The sequence below is a fragment of the Drosophila tropicalis genome, unplaced genomic scaffold (genome assembly GCF_018151085.1).
Source record: "Drosophila tropicalis isolate 14030-0801.00 unplaced genomic scaffold, ASM1815108v1 contig_593, whole genome shotgun sequence".
NCBI lineage: Eukaryota > Metazoa > Arthropoda > Insecta > Diptera > Drosophilidae > Drosophila > Drosophila tropicalis.
The window spans coordinates 2,333,342-2,347,546 of record NW_027173070.1 but is presented as its reverse complement, the minus strand read 5'-3'; the positions used below and the strand labels follow the sequence as shown (position 1 = coordinate 2,347,546).

The 14,205-nt window shown below is 36.5% G+C and overlaps 1 long non-coding RNA gene across 1 annotated transcript; it reads left to right on the top strand.

Moving 5' to 3' along the window:
- Positions 1-1,179: 1,179 nt before the first annotated feature.
- LOC137575852 (uncharacterized) lies at positions 1,180-1,492 on the top strand. Its single transcript, XR_011032250.1, has 3 exons — positions 1,180-1,239; positions 1,303-1,385; positions 1,445-1,492. It is a non-coding gene; the product is annotated as an uncharacterized lncRNA (long non-coding RNA).
- The last annotated feature ends 12,713 nt before the right edge of the window (positions 1,493-14,205 follow it).

Sequence of the window (14,205 nt, the reverse complement as noted above, 5' to 3'; positions counted from 1 at the left end):
CATGGTAAGGCCACAGCCCGACACGGAGACTCGTAAATTAGGCTTATAACTGACGGCCGAGCAGGGACTAAGATTCGTAACTTATATAACCAATGGATAAACATTCCTGTTAATAATATATTTGTATTTCCTCTTTATAGAACCATAATGCCCCGGTTGATCTTCTCTGGATAAGAGTTATATTTATTTATTATCTTGATTTGAACTGTTGACGAGATCTGCTACATCCTGTGTGGTGTATACACACAAATTGGCCACTGTATCATTTCTCGGTAAGATATTTTTATTTTATTAGTGTTGCATTTTTTTATAAGATATAAGATAAGATAACAACATTTTATACTTAACTTTTCTTGGACTAATCAAGACAAATTGCATACCCTTTTGATATTCGCAACTAAAGCAAAGAAATATTTTCAGTTTTAAATTTTTTAATAATTAAGTTTGTATATCCTTTGATCCTAATGGTATCCTTTTTGGTGTAGTTTATCTAGTTGATATTACCTACGTTTTTAAAATGTTATGTTTGTATGTAAGATAAAAAGCAAATGTCAACTCAAAAGATTGTCCTTAAAATCTAAACATCGAGTCATCTGAAATGGCTTCACCAAATCAGATTGAACAGATAAATATACAAAACACTTATGATTGTATCAAGTAACCGACGCTGAGCATGGAATAGAAACAATTTTCAACCCACGAAAAACGTCTCCTAGATTCTAAGATTTCATTTATATACACAATCAGTTCATTTTTTCAATTCAAGTAATGAAGATCGTGTTTTAAATTCCCCACATTGAGAAAGCATTTCTAGAGTGTTATTCAGAGCCACAAGACTTTGCGTTGCTCTCCGTAAATATTGTAAACATTTTAAAATGTTAATAAACGATAAGCCTCAAGAGCCTCATACAGGTTGAATCCATGGTTTCTTCCCATAGGTTCTCATTCGTTTGAGTTCAATCAGCCAAGCTACATTATATTTCGAATCATTCTCTACATTGGGTTCAAGTTATACATACATACATATATCGAATCGGCGTGAAAACTAAATTTTTGTTGACTCAATCAAAATGTTGAGCGGACTGTGCTGCTTGCGTCTCCATACGGCGGGAAAAGTCATTGGCTGGTCGGGACTTATTCTTTCGCTCGTGCTATATATTTTCGTGTTTTGGCTTATGGGTGGAACCAAAATGGTGACATTTAAGGATGGCCATCCAACGGCGTGTAGTGTGCAGCTAGGTAAATTAAAGCATTAGCAATTCCAGTTCTGTGTGTGTGTGTTAAATGTGTGATTATTTTTAGATGCTTCGACTGGATGCATATACATGGCTATCATTTCTTTACATGTAATTACTTCGATTTTCCTTATAGTCGGTGTCAATAAGGTATGTATAGGGCTTATACATATAACATATTACTAATTGGCTGATAATTTCCTACACAGAACCGCCATGGATATTTATTGCCGTGGCTAATATTGCAAGCAGCTTCCTCAGTATTGGTCATAATTCTACTGTTTGATCAACTTAGTTCAGGACAAATTCAGCCCGCAGTCCGTTATATTCCTTCTTTTGCTCTCAATATTTACATTTTCTATGTAATACTGTCGCTCTACAAACACATTAAGGCTAACAAAAGACTAAGAGAAATTGACCAAGCATAAAGAAGCACAACGCTAAAAACTAGAACTAAGAAAAGTTTCAACATATTCTTAGTTTAGAAGAAGAAGTCCTTCAACAGGCTTTGCCAATCTTGTTGATTGTGTGTCGCAAATCCCTAAGACGCCCCCCTTTAAAGTTAGGGGCCACTTACATCATCCAATCAAAATGTGGACCATAAATGCTCTAGGCGCCGTTTAAATTTAACATTAATATAGTCTTAATTAAACTAACCAAGCTGTTTCAATGCTCCTCGAGTGGTCTCTCTCTTCCTCACTCTCTCACATCGGCTCTTTAACATTTTTTTTTGTCGAATGTAAAATTTATGTCTCAACATGGGACAAGGAAGTAATCATCAGGAGCCGGAACAGTATTATTATTATTATTATTACGAGCCAAAAAAGAACTGAGCCATTAAATTGCCCCGAAAGTCCAAAGCCAAAACGCAAAACATAAAATTAGGATTAACAGCTTTCTAAGTGCCATCAAATTTTGTGTCCATCTCCCATTACCTCCCACAATTCTCTGCCTAATCCCAAACCCCAATTGCACACACCAACAATTAGTGTAAATTCCCATAAAATGGCAAGAAGTTTTCCATATTTTCTTCTTTCTTGATAATTCATCGGATCGTAAAAGCTTCGTCAACAAAGTGTGTAATATTTATTTTAAACAAATAAGAAAGAGAGAAAGAAAAGGAAAAATAAAGCACAAAAAGGAACATAATTCTGATTTTCTTTTTAATTTTTATGACTTTGGTCCAAAAAGATTTTTTTTACGGTCGCTCACAATTCCATTGAAGAAAATCATTTATATATATGTATATGCATATTTGGTTTGTAGATTTTATGTGCACATTTTTTGTATATTTTTTTGAATTTTTAATGATGATTGCCAAGACGATTTATGAGCTCGCTCACTGGACCGAGAGCTGAAGGTTTCAAAGTGCTTTGGGTCTTCATTTTTCTCTCTTTATGTGCAATTTTGTTGATCTTTGAGGTAATTTTGTGTCATAAGGAATAACTGAAAATCAAGACCACACACACTTTGGCTAAAAACTTGATTTAATTGCAAAATCCATTTGGCTTTTAATATGAGCAATCCACTTTTGTGGTCTAATTGAATCAATGGGGCAAGTACAACTTTCTAATTGATAAGAAATTTTAATACCTACCAAGCTTCTCTTTTTTTTTACGAGTTGTGAAATATTTCAAAAAACTGTCTACACTTGGTTGGAGAGCTATGTGTGCGGCCAATTCTATCGATCGAGATTCTCTATGCCCGGGTCGTAAACCAAGTGGAAATTATAGCAATTTAACGGATGATTGTGATCCTTTCAGCCACTCAGTACTCAGTACCTCCTTCTTTGGCTGGGGGGCACAAAAAAAAAACCCCCAACTTACTCCATCCACAGCATCCACCACTCCAGTAGTCATTGAGATTTTATCGTTTACATAAATTTTACACAGATAAAAGCGCGAAAAAATTTTGCTCTCCCATCTGCTGATCCCACTCTTTGGGAGTCTTTGTGGAGATCTCCTTTTGCAAAGTTGAAGAAATTATAGCAATTTGCTTGTCAAATTGTTGCAGACTTGGACCATAAATCGTTGGTTTTATGGTGGAGACCAACCATCGGACCGACCGTTCCTCGTTCGTCGTCGCCAGGTGATCGCGATAGAGTTGTTTTAGAAATAAATTAAGCAAAAGCAACTTTTGACTCTACCAAAGAGCCATCGGCTCTCTGTGTGTAGAAGGAGGATCTCCTACGACCTGGCCTAGCTCTCTTTTTTACGAGTCTTTAAACTTGTAAAATGTGCAATTTCGTCGGCTGGCTTTTACTTAAAATTCGATCGTTTTCTCAACTAATTTAATGGTGCTTTGCCATAAAAAAAAAGAAACATGCGCTGAAATTGAATACTTGCGTGTTGTTGAGTCCCTCTTTTTCACTTGGGCGATCGTTGGCAATTGCCAATTGAGTGAAATATGTTCAATGTTGATTTATGGCTACACCAAAGAATTTAGGCAATTTGTATAAGGGTCGCAAGAAACGCCAAACTGAAAAGTGTGCCGAAACACTTTGATCTTTTGCACATTTGATCACTTTGCGTTATTTTGTTGTTAAATTCATTTAAGCGGTAATAAAATTGAATTTATTGTCTATTGGCGTGACTTCAATGGTTAATAATAATTAATAATAATCATTTGTTTTTTGACGAAGCTACTACAAAACATTATTAAGCAGTTCGAATAGAAGAGAAGAGGTAGAAAAATAGTAATTGTAAGGGAAGAAAGTTTCCTCTTTAAATTAAATGATCTTCGTTACATTATATTCTCTCTTAAGCTAGACAAATGTAGATCTCCAACATCTATATTTATAATATTATTGACACACGAGCCATAACATATATTGAACCCAAACTTAATCTTACCCTTTTGACTGATTCTTTTTCTATAAATGGAATTCTTTATTGGGTGAATTGATGTGGGGAGAAGTTAATGTAATGTTTTTGTCAATTAACTACAAAAAAAAAAGATTTCCAAATTCAAATTATGTTGACGTTCTTTCATATTTGGGGAAATTGAAATCGTTTATTACTACTCGTTTCGGTTTTTAGACTTTATTTTATTTCAATTCAAATACTAATGTAATTATTTCGTAAATGCCTGTTCTATCCTCTGGAAAAATTAATATCTGCCGGATACTTTTCTCATTTAAAACTCATTATATGCGCTCAGTTGCATTTATCAATCACTTAGCTCCAACCATTGCCATTCTTGCAAATGTATTGCAGTTCGTTTCTAATTATGCTATGGGAACCATTTCCCTTCCTTCAGCCACTCTTTGCCTGAACTTCAATTAGGTTTGGTTTCGGCCTGCCAGTTTCAATGCTGGAAAAGTGCAAAAAGACGCATCCGCCAACAACAACAAGGGCAACACCAACAATGTCTGTCAGTCAACATGGCATGGATCATTTGACGTTTGAAATGCCAAAACCCACTGACACAGTTTCAAAAATAAAAAAAAACAAGAGAGTTGCAATAAACGAAGAAGCCCATGGAATGAGTGATTTGTTTGTGTGTATTCGTTGAATGCATATGAAATTCTTTAATAAGTCACGCATTTACCATTAAAAATCTCAAAAAGTTTATTTGCTTCGTTTCCATGGATGTTAATGATATTGATGATGGCTTTGCTGTGTGCCGTTTACCCCGTTTTTGGAGCTGTTGGCCAAGCAATTAGCCAAAACAGCATACACATTCACAAATTTGGTGTAAAGGCAAATTAGCCGCTAAATAATAAATAAAAAAAAAACAAAATACAAAATAAAAGGCAATATCCAAACTCAGTTAATTGAGCGTAGCATCAGCAAAAAAAGAAAATTACCAAAAACTCCAGACCCAAGCCATATTAGTATGGCCGACCATCTGATGATGGCGGCAATTATAGGATACAAACTGAACTTGTCCTGCTAAGGGGAGGCGGAGCGGCTCTGGAGGGGGGCGTGTTCCTGCAATTGCACGTGCAACAGCAGCTGCAAAATTTAATTTGGCTATGCAACGCAAAAAATAAAAAAAAATTAGCCACAATTTTCTAAAAATATATGTGTATATAAGAAGAAACCCCAACCAGCGACAAAACAAAAGCGACACACACACGCACCAAATAATTGAGTGCTTGTGCGAGTGTGAGTGTCTGAGTGGGAGTAAGTGTGCATGCAAGTGAGTAGTAAGTGGATGCGAGTGGCACGCGTTTGTTCCCTCTGTTGCATATGCACTTCGATTTACAATGGGAAGTATTCACTTTGTTTTGCACTTTCTTTTGAATGAATCGTACAAATTATCGAATGAATAGGTTCATTAAGGGTCGATATTTGAAAAACCGAGTTAAACAACTTATTAGTTCTATCATTATTTGAGTTTCTTAGGCCTACTTGGTTAAATTACAGCTGAAAACTTAATTTACTTTGAGAAAGAATGAATAAAGCTGTTTAAAATATATTTTAACCTAGGTTCCTAGGCAAGGCTAGTCCAATGCCTTTCGAGTATCTATCTATATTCCGCTTGTGAATCCACTTACATAATTGAAAAGGTTACAAAGGCTTAAACAACCCAATTAAAGTCAATATTTTTACATAACTCTAAAATGAAATTAATAAATCCCCTAATTAGGGGGATTTTGGATACATTTTTTTTTATTTGTAGGGTATTCAACTGTCTTGATTCCTTTTCTAGTTGGACATTTAGATTCTCCTTTGTTCTTGTTGTAATTTTCAACATTTGTTTACGAATTTGTTTGCATGTTGGACATATTGGAGCGTTTTCGAGCTCTGTTCAACCATTGTTCATTGTTTGTTGTTGGCAATTGTTGCAAATGACGTGGCCGACCAGTGGCAGCAGTCTACGCCTACAAGCACCACTCCCTAACCCCTTCCCCCCTCCACCGACCAAACTACTCCTTCTTTTCCCTTCAAATGAACCCCTGCAACAGTCTGTGCCTTGCCTCGTTGTTGCGTTTAAAAAACAATCAATTTTAATTTCAATTTAAATTAGTTGTTGCTTCTGCTGCTGCCTGCCAGCCTGGCCAGAACCATGGCCAGGACCCAGCCAGCATCAGGCTACACTGGCAACCGCAGCCAACTTAACGCCATTGCATTTTGCCATAAAATTATTTTCGCTCATTTATGTGGCACAGGACCTTTTTGTTGTTCCTTTTTTTTTTGTTTTTGTTGCAACTGACTCTAAATGTAATTTTGCCATGGGTTTTTGTATTTAATTTCATTTAATGCTTAACTCTCACACTCTCCCTCCTTCGCTGCCCCCAGTCTCTCTCTTGGCAATTGTTATTTCAAAAAATTTGCAATAAATTTTACTTATCAAAAAAAACAAGCGAAACAAGAACAAAAAACAAGCAACTATTGTATGCATTCTGCAAATGCATTTCATTTCTAACATTTGGCTCACCTTTCGTAACCTTTTTCGCACTTTGTATTATTTGTGTTTAACACATTATAAACGAATTAAAATTGCAGAGTTAAGGTTTTTGGTTTTGTTTTTTTGATATTTGCATTTTTCTGTTGATTTTTGTGTATTTGTACATTAAGCCATTCTAAATTTTATATAGAATTGCCTAATGAAATTGTGTGTTTTTGTGTTCGTTTCTTTTTTGTGTGTGTTTGTGGCTGGAAATTTAATTTCGGATTGCAAGGTTAAAATTGTTTGCAAATGGAAATGCAATTTATGTTAAATTTTTGTGAGATGAAGAGAGAGAAGGAGGCTGGAATCCATTTTGTTGTTGCCATTTTCAGCCATTTTGTTGAATGAGAATGGAATAATTAATTGAGGTATTCCGAAATGAGTTTTAATATCTAAATAAAATTTGATAGTTATTTACATAGAAACAAAATGGGTAGTATAAAAGAGAGTTGCTGAATAAGGAGCTGGGATCAAACAGTTGAATGGCTTGTAACAATAGCATTGAGAAGATAGATGGGGCTAGAGGAGAGTTTTGGCTACATACGAACAGGATGTTCGTGCTACTATTTCAAGAACCTCTAAGTTTACTTAAGATTTTCAATATTGTGCAAAAGAATCTGAGATCACAAAGGTAACAGAAGGCTTAAACTAGTAGGGAATTATATGAAATCTGTGATTGCAATAGTTATTAGGGTAAAGCACAACTAGTTGCGAATCATAACTTAAAAAAGCGACCAAGAAAGGCACAGCGAATGGCACCTGGGTACCCTCGTACCTTTATGTTTTAAAAACTATTCTATGATTCTATGATTAAAGACCGCTTAGCGATACTTTCAGAAAGTATTCATCCTTATTATAAAGTTAATAGTTCATATTCATTTTGAAAGGTTTTCTGCCCCATACCACCCATTGTAAACATTCATGTCGCAAAATGATCAAAGTTAACTTATTCCCAAGTAAAAGCGATTTGTCAATTTACTTTTCAAATAACCCTCGTACGTTTCATCATTCATCAACCAAATTGAAGTATATAACATGTATGTATACCAAATGCATTTCCATTTGAAGGTCTTGGTTGATTTTTTACTCATATAAACAATTTCCCAAGTGGATCAATCAATTGACATTGGCAATCGAGCAAACGGTTAGTCAGCCTGGTTTTAGTTTAGTTTTGCCCTCAGATTTCCGTTCCATCTATTCATCTCCCTCTCAAACTCTTCCACTTTGTGACTTTGTCGGCCACGTGTAGAGTAGGAATGAATATGTAATTTAGTTTTCACAGGCAAATAAGAAATACAAGCAACTAAAACTGATTTGTACGTTTGCAAATTGGGATTAAGTGTGTCATGGTAAGGGTTAAGCCCCTCGAGGCAAACTCGAACCAACTGGAAACCAATCCGGCCAAAACAGGAGGGAATCAAACACGCATGCAAGAATGAAGCTTAAGGATAGATTCACCCAGGCCACCGCGCCAGTCGCCGGCCCCCGCATAGATACATTTGTATCTGAATAATTTTGGTTTTCTACTTAACAGCAATTTAATGTAATTTACGTCTGCCAGGCAAAAGGAATTCAACATATGCCAACTACAGAAGCAGATACAGATACAGATACATGCATGTACATATGTATGTATGGATGTAGTGAAACGGAGATACAAACGCATTGAGAATTCCTTCCGTGGGCCACAAACATGTGTTCCTTTAACAACTTTCGGCCCCCGAAGGCGAAGGCAAACTGAGGGTATAAATTATTGGGCGCGTCCCCGTCGAGGACCAAAAGTATCTTCGCATCTTGTAGATACATTTGCGTATCTGCTGCGGTCGCTTGCGGTCTTAACTTGAAGCCCCCGGAATCAAAGCATTTAATGGTGCTTTTAATCTTGTTAATCGTCTCCCTTCACCCACATTCCCTCGCCCCGTTAGCTGAGATTTTCTGAGATCCCAAAAACTACTTCGCTTTTCGGTGGGTATGGCTCGGCTTGTTTTTGGGGGCCTGTCCATGAAAATTGGCCTGACTGGACAAAGTCTGCTATTTGCTAAAGTTAAGTTGTGTGATAAGCCTTAAAGGCGCTTTAGTTTCTGGTTGCCAAACGAAAAAGAGAAGTGAACTAAAAACTAAAGCCCTAACTTTGCTGCATACTTTACGGTGTCTTTAAGAAACACAAAAGAAACTTTAAAATTCAAAAAGACGTTAAACTAATCTGTTACTCAAACGTTTTAGCCCACCAAAAATAAAAGGAAGAAAATAAAAAACCATCAAGGACAATTTTGACATGTTCAAATCCTTTCTCATTTCTCTCCGTTTTTGCAAAATGAATATTATTTCTTTATGCAAATTTCCCCTGTATAGAGCTGACACTTGTTGTTGCCCATTTTGCTTGATATTTTGTTGAGCAAGACAAATGATTTCCATTTAATTTATTTTCGCTACTCCCACTCTCGGTTCAATCTTTTAGTACTTCAAGCTTTTGTCTTCTTCTGGTTACATTTTCTTACATTGGGCGTCGACGTCGACGGCGGCGGCATCGGCGGCGAAAGGATTTAGTTGGAATAAATTATAGGTTGAAATTGTTATATCTTTCTCTCGTGCAAATAAAATACGAACAGGGCGCAGACCACTGACAAATGTTGCTAGTGCTGCTGCTACGAAAAAGGGAGCGATAGCAAAACTAAAGAAACAGTCCAAGAAGAAAAGGAAAATTTATAGTTAAAAACGAAATGAAGATGTTGCTTGAATTATTGTAAAATTTCCTTTTCTTTCTACTTGTGAGAGAGATATACAGATATTTGCATATTTTCCAACTCTTCACACTCTTCCTTCTCTTGGACACTTTGCTGTGTCCATCAATTAGCTGGAGTTCCATTTTGGCGCACATTTTGCACTTACATATTGAAGCAGAGCAAACACGACCCAAACTGGTCAGCTATAATCTCTTTTTCTCTCTCTCTCTCGTTCCATGGATGTTGGGTGAAATCCCAATCCCTCAAGGCACACACAATGCGTGGAGCAGACTGAAATTTCACACTTTGTCGCTTTGCAAATGGGCATGTGAGTGGTGCAGCGATTACAAACGCGCCGACTTGTAAATGGCGGCCAACGTGGGGGCATCGCGTGCCGTGTTTTTGCGATAATGAAACTGAAAGGCATGCAAAGCTCAGCTACACAAGCTGTAGAGCTCCGTTGAGCTTACAGCTTACAATTCCCAAAATCTGCAATGTCTAACAAAAGTTTTTTTTTTCACTTATTTTGTGCAATGTTGAGGAAGGAAAAGAAGATTCATTCTGGAATCTGGTCCTGGTGTCTGGGTCTTGGTCTGGGTCTGGGTCTGAGTCTAGGTCTCGGTCTCGGTCGGGTTGTGGGTCTCAGTCTAATCAACTGCGAATCCTTTAGTAGTCAACTTACCGAAGCGTGTAACTTTTTCAATTAATTTGGTTCTTGGAGTTTTGCTTACGCTTGAGTTATTTCAAAAATGTATGCGAGTTGTGAGTTTTTTTTTGCCTTTTGCATATCAGAGATTTGTGAGACGACGGCACTTAAACGCCTTCGTTTTTAATTTAATAAGAGCTTGTGCGCCAGGCAACCGGCAACTGGCAACTTGTAACTGCAGCACGAGAACTGCATCCTATGTAGATATTCGCCTATCTACCCCCAACTCACAGTCTTTCTGTAGCTGTCTTTGACTTCTCCTCCGCCTCTGTCATGTCAAATTTGAATTTAGCTGCATTTTTTCTCGATTTTTCTGCCTTTTTTTTTACAACTGTTGCAGAAAGAGAAGTAGTCAGGCCGTAGCATTTGGAATCGGAATCTGCCGTTGGCGGGTGCCGGAGCTAAAACTGAAACGCGTATGTGAGCCAAACTCAGACAGTTGGCAATTTGCATAAATTTAGATTAGTGACATCTGACGTGAGTCTCTCTCTCGCTCTCTCTCTCTACGTCTCTGCCTCTGCCTCTTAGAGAGATATGAAGATATGGAGTTGCAGTTTCTGCCATAGAGCGGAAGCATAGCATGTTGGAAATATTAAGTAGAAGCAACTGTGTTAGTGCTTCTTCAGTATCATGTCTCAGGATCAGCTTATAGCCTCGACTCACTCTCTCACTCTGTCCCTCAATGACAATGGAATATGATTTATGATGGAAGCATCTGCAAGACATTTTCATTCAGTGGCTCCGTGAAAATCAACAGCTCAAGTGGAAAATTAATCGCATGCAAGCTCATTAGGTGCATTAAATCGAGTGTCTGTTAATTGCAACGATATCAGGACAAAATGAAGCCAAATGCATTGCTACTTGTGTGGCTAGTGAACTTGGCCACATAATGGAATCACAATTCAGTCTATTGAGCCCATCAAATTGTAGTCCAATCATAGCTAAAGTATCTTAACCGTGACCCATTGAAAGCAAACATTTCGTCACCACCAAGCACCAAGATGGTTGCAATTGCTCGCTAATGACATTGTAACGATGACATCTTGGTGACTTTATCTAAATGTTTATCCAACCAAAACATAATGAACGTTAGCTGGCATTCGAAGTTGAATAAATTGGGCTATAATGATCTAAAGAGGCTTTGAATTAATCTAGGCTAAAACTCGTAGGTCTGGTTTATTACGACACTGTGCAGTAGAAAGAAACTTTACAAAGGAAAAGTATGTTTTCTGTTCTTAAGCCTTGATCAATTCGCGTAAAATGTTCTTGACAAAACCATAGATGAACATCCAAAAAACAAGTCACATACTAAGAAGAGCAGAGATCTTAATAATCGCCATAAATTTTAAAAGGAACCTCCGCTAAAATGTCACAAAAAGAAAAAAGGAGTTTAATATCCTTTAAAACGCTAAATTAAAATCGGAATTACTACTGATTTAAGAGAAATTCTGATACATTCTTGAAAAGAGTCGAGACCAGAGGTTCTTAAAGTGATCAAGGTGACCCTCAAAGGGCCTAAGGGAGACATGAGAGGAGTAGCAAAAAGTCGACTAGAGCCAAGAGTCAAATTATGTTGATTTCCATCTTTAAGCAAATTGAGTGTCTCGAAATAAACATAAGACCACAATTGTAGACCAAAAATTAAAACCTCATTCCAGTATTTGAAAAATAATTTTCTTTTTCAGTATTGGACTTCAGTTTTTAAGCTTTTTTGAGCTGTCAATTACAAAAATTTGCCTTAAGTGCATTGCCAAAATTGCAAAATTTGGCATTTAATTTTCTTTCTCCGAAAATTTCGACCACGTTTTGTTTCCCATGTAAAAACAAAGATTCTTTTCGTAAAATACTTTATTTCTAGCAAAGTTTTTACTTACAGATTTCTGTTTATTTTTCAAAAGGAGGTTTTATTTTCTTGTATTCTTTTTGTTGAATTTTTAGGGGGTTTTCTTTTGGTGAAAAATGAAAATTATGCCATGGCTACGTCGATTTTCCTTTTGTATTTTCTCATTTCGACTGCTCTTGCTCTGGCAATTCCCCAGTCAATAAGCGAAGGAAAATGAACAGCGAAACCAAATAGCGAAATGTATCTGCAAAATACTCACACACACACACACACACGAAAGTATCTCAAATGTGCAAATATTTTAACTAAAACGCCAAGGCAAGTTACTTTTATCTGCTTTTATGCGAGTTGTGTGTGTGTGTATGTATGTGTTGGGATGGGGCCACGCCTTCTCCACTGCTGTTTTTCAGTCAACATAATTTTACTACTTTTATGGCTCAAAGTAATACCCGGGCAGAGACGATCCCCCCCACCCCGAGACCCAAAAGAAGCAGACAACATACTTTGGCCTGCTTTCCACGTGTTCCAAGTTTAAATTTTAGCATTTCCTTTCATCTCACGCGTCTCGCGTGTGCAATATACCAGAAATGTGTTCTGTTCCATTGCCCCCCTTATTTTCCACTCGCTTTCTCTCTCTCTCTTTTTCTTGTCTCTAGGAAAACCCATCACATTCCCGTCTGAGTTTATTGGCTTCGCAGCATCTTTGAAATTTACTGAGCTTCACTTGTAATGCTTCGCTATATTGAAATTAATTACAAACAAAGGATGCTTGCCTTGGGGATAGAGAAACCATGCTATCTTCCACAAAATCTCTCTCTCTCTCTCTCCTTCTCACATTACTCTCCTATTCCTTCGCTTTCATAGGAGCTGTGTGTGTGTTCAAATAAATGTTCCGCCTTGGGCCATATTTCGTTTCTAATTTCTAGCAAAAATGAAATACAACTAAATTATATCCTTACAAAAACAAAAGTTTACTTTAAAGGAATTTTAATAATTTTACGTTAAACTAATTTAAGTCATTTTCAATTAATTGATTATTGTTGATTATGTCATTTGAGTTTATTTGTTATATAAGAAGAAGGCAAACAATTGCCATAATAATTGCAAAAAAGGCAAATATTTATAAATTAAATACAATTGATTATGATTTTGAGGGGCATTAATAATGTTTAAAACATTAATTCATTTCTGGTTTTTATGTTTTATATGTTTACAATAAAAAATGTTACCAACTTTCAATAATAAATAAATTCACTGACCCAACAAATAATGAAATCAAAATATTTATAGAACTTTTTCCTCGGTTTTTTTTCTGCTTTTGCATCGATTGGCAACTAAAAACAAAAAAAAGGAAGAAAGACAAACAACTCTATAGGAAAAAAGGCAACAAATGTAAAGCAACCTAATTAAAAATGTTTTGCAAACAAGCAAAAAGCAAAAAAAAAGTGAAAACAAAAATATTAAAAAATATCATAATAATAATATATAGAAATTTATACACATATAATTGCACAGGCTCAAAGGAAATGCATTGCAAGGATATAACTTTGAACAAGTTAAACAATGATAAGAACGAAGGCCAAGGGAGCAAAAGTCAACACGTTGAAAGAAAAAGTAAATAAAATGAAAGAAAAATTTTTGCATGAATTTTCACATGTTTGCAGAACTCAAATATACGAGGAGAGTTGGATCCATATTTCTGAGCAAAGCCCAAGTAGACGTTGACAGTTCACAAAAGTGGGAGCAAGGAGCAGAAGAATGTTAAAATGAAAAGTTCTTTCTCTCACACTTCCGTTTCCGTTGGCAAAACAATTAACAACAGCAAAAAAGGAAAAATGAGCAAGAAATTTTGTTCTTCCTATTCCCTAGATACAAACTCGACGGCTTTCTTAGCTTTTCTTAGCCAGACACACGACTCCAGTAGGCTTTCAGAGACCCCCCTCCCACAGACTGCTTCATTATTAGCGCGAAATTTACGCAAATCTGATTTTTGGCCCCAGACAGCCAAAAGTCGCACAGGCATCCACACAAAATATAAATGCGAGACATGACAACAACAAGAAAATATTTCAAAAAAGAATTGCCATGTACTTACTCTCGGATGCTATGATTATGTCTGGCCTGGTGTCTGGGTGTTAATGAAATTTTCATTTTGCCATTGAAAAATTTGTATTGTTTTGCCTCGAAAATACACACAGAAGGCAGAAGCTAGAAGGCAGAATATGCAATATGTCGATGAGACAGCTAAAACTAAACATCATTCAATTCAATTTGTTGACAACCAAATGATTTGACTCTTGA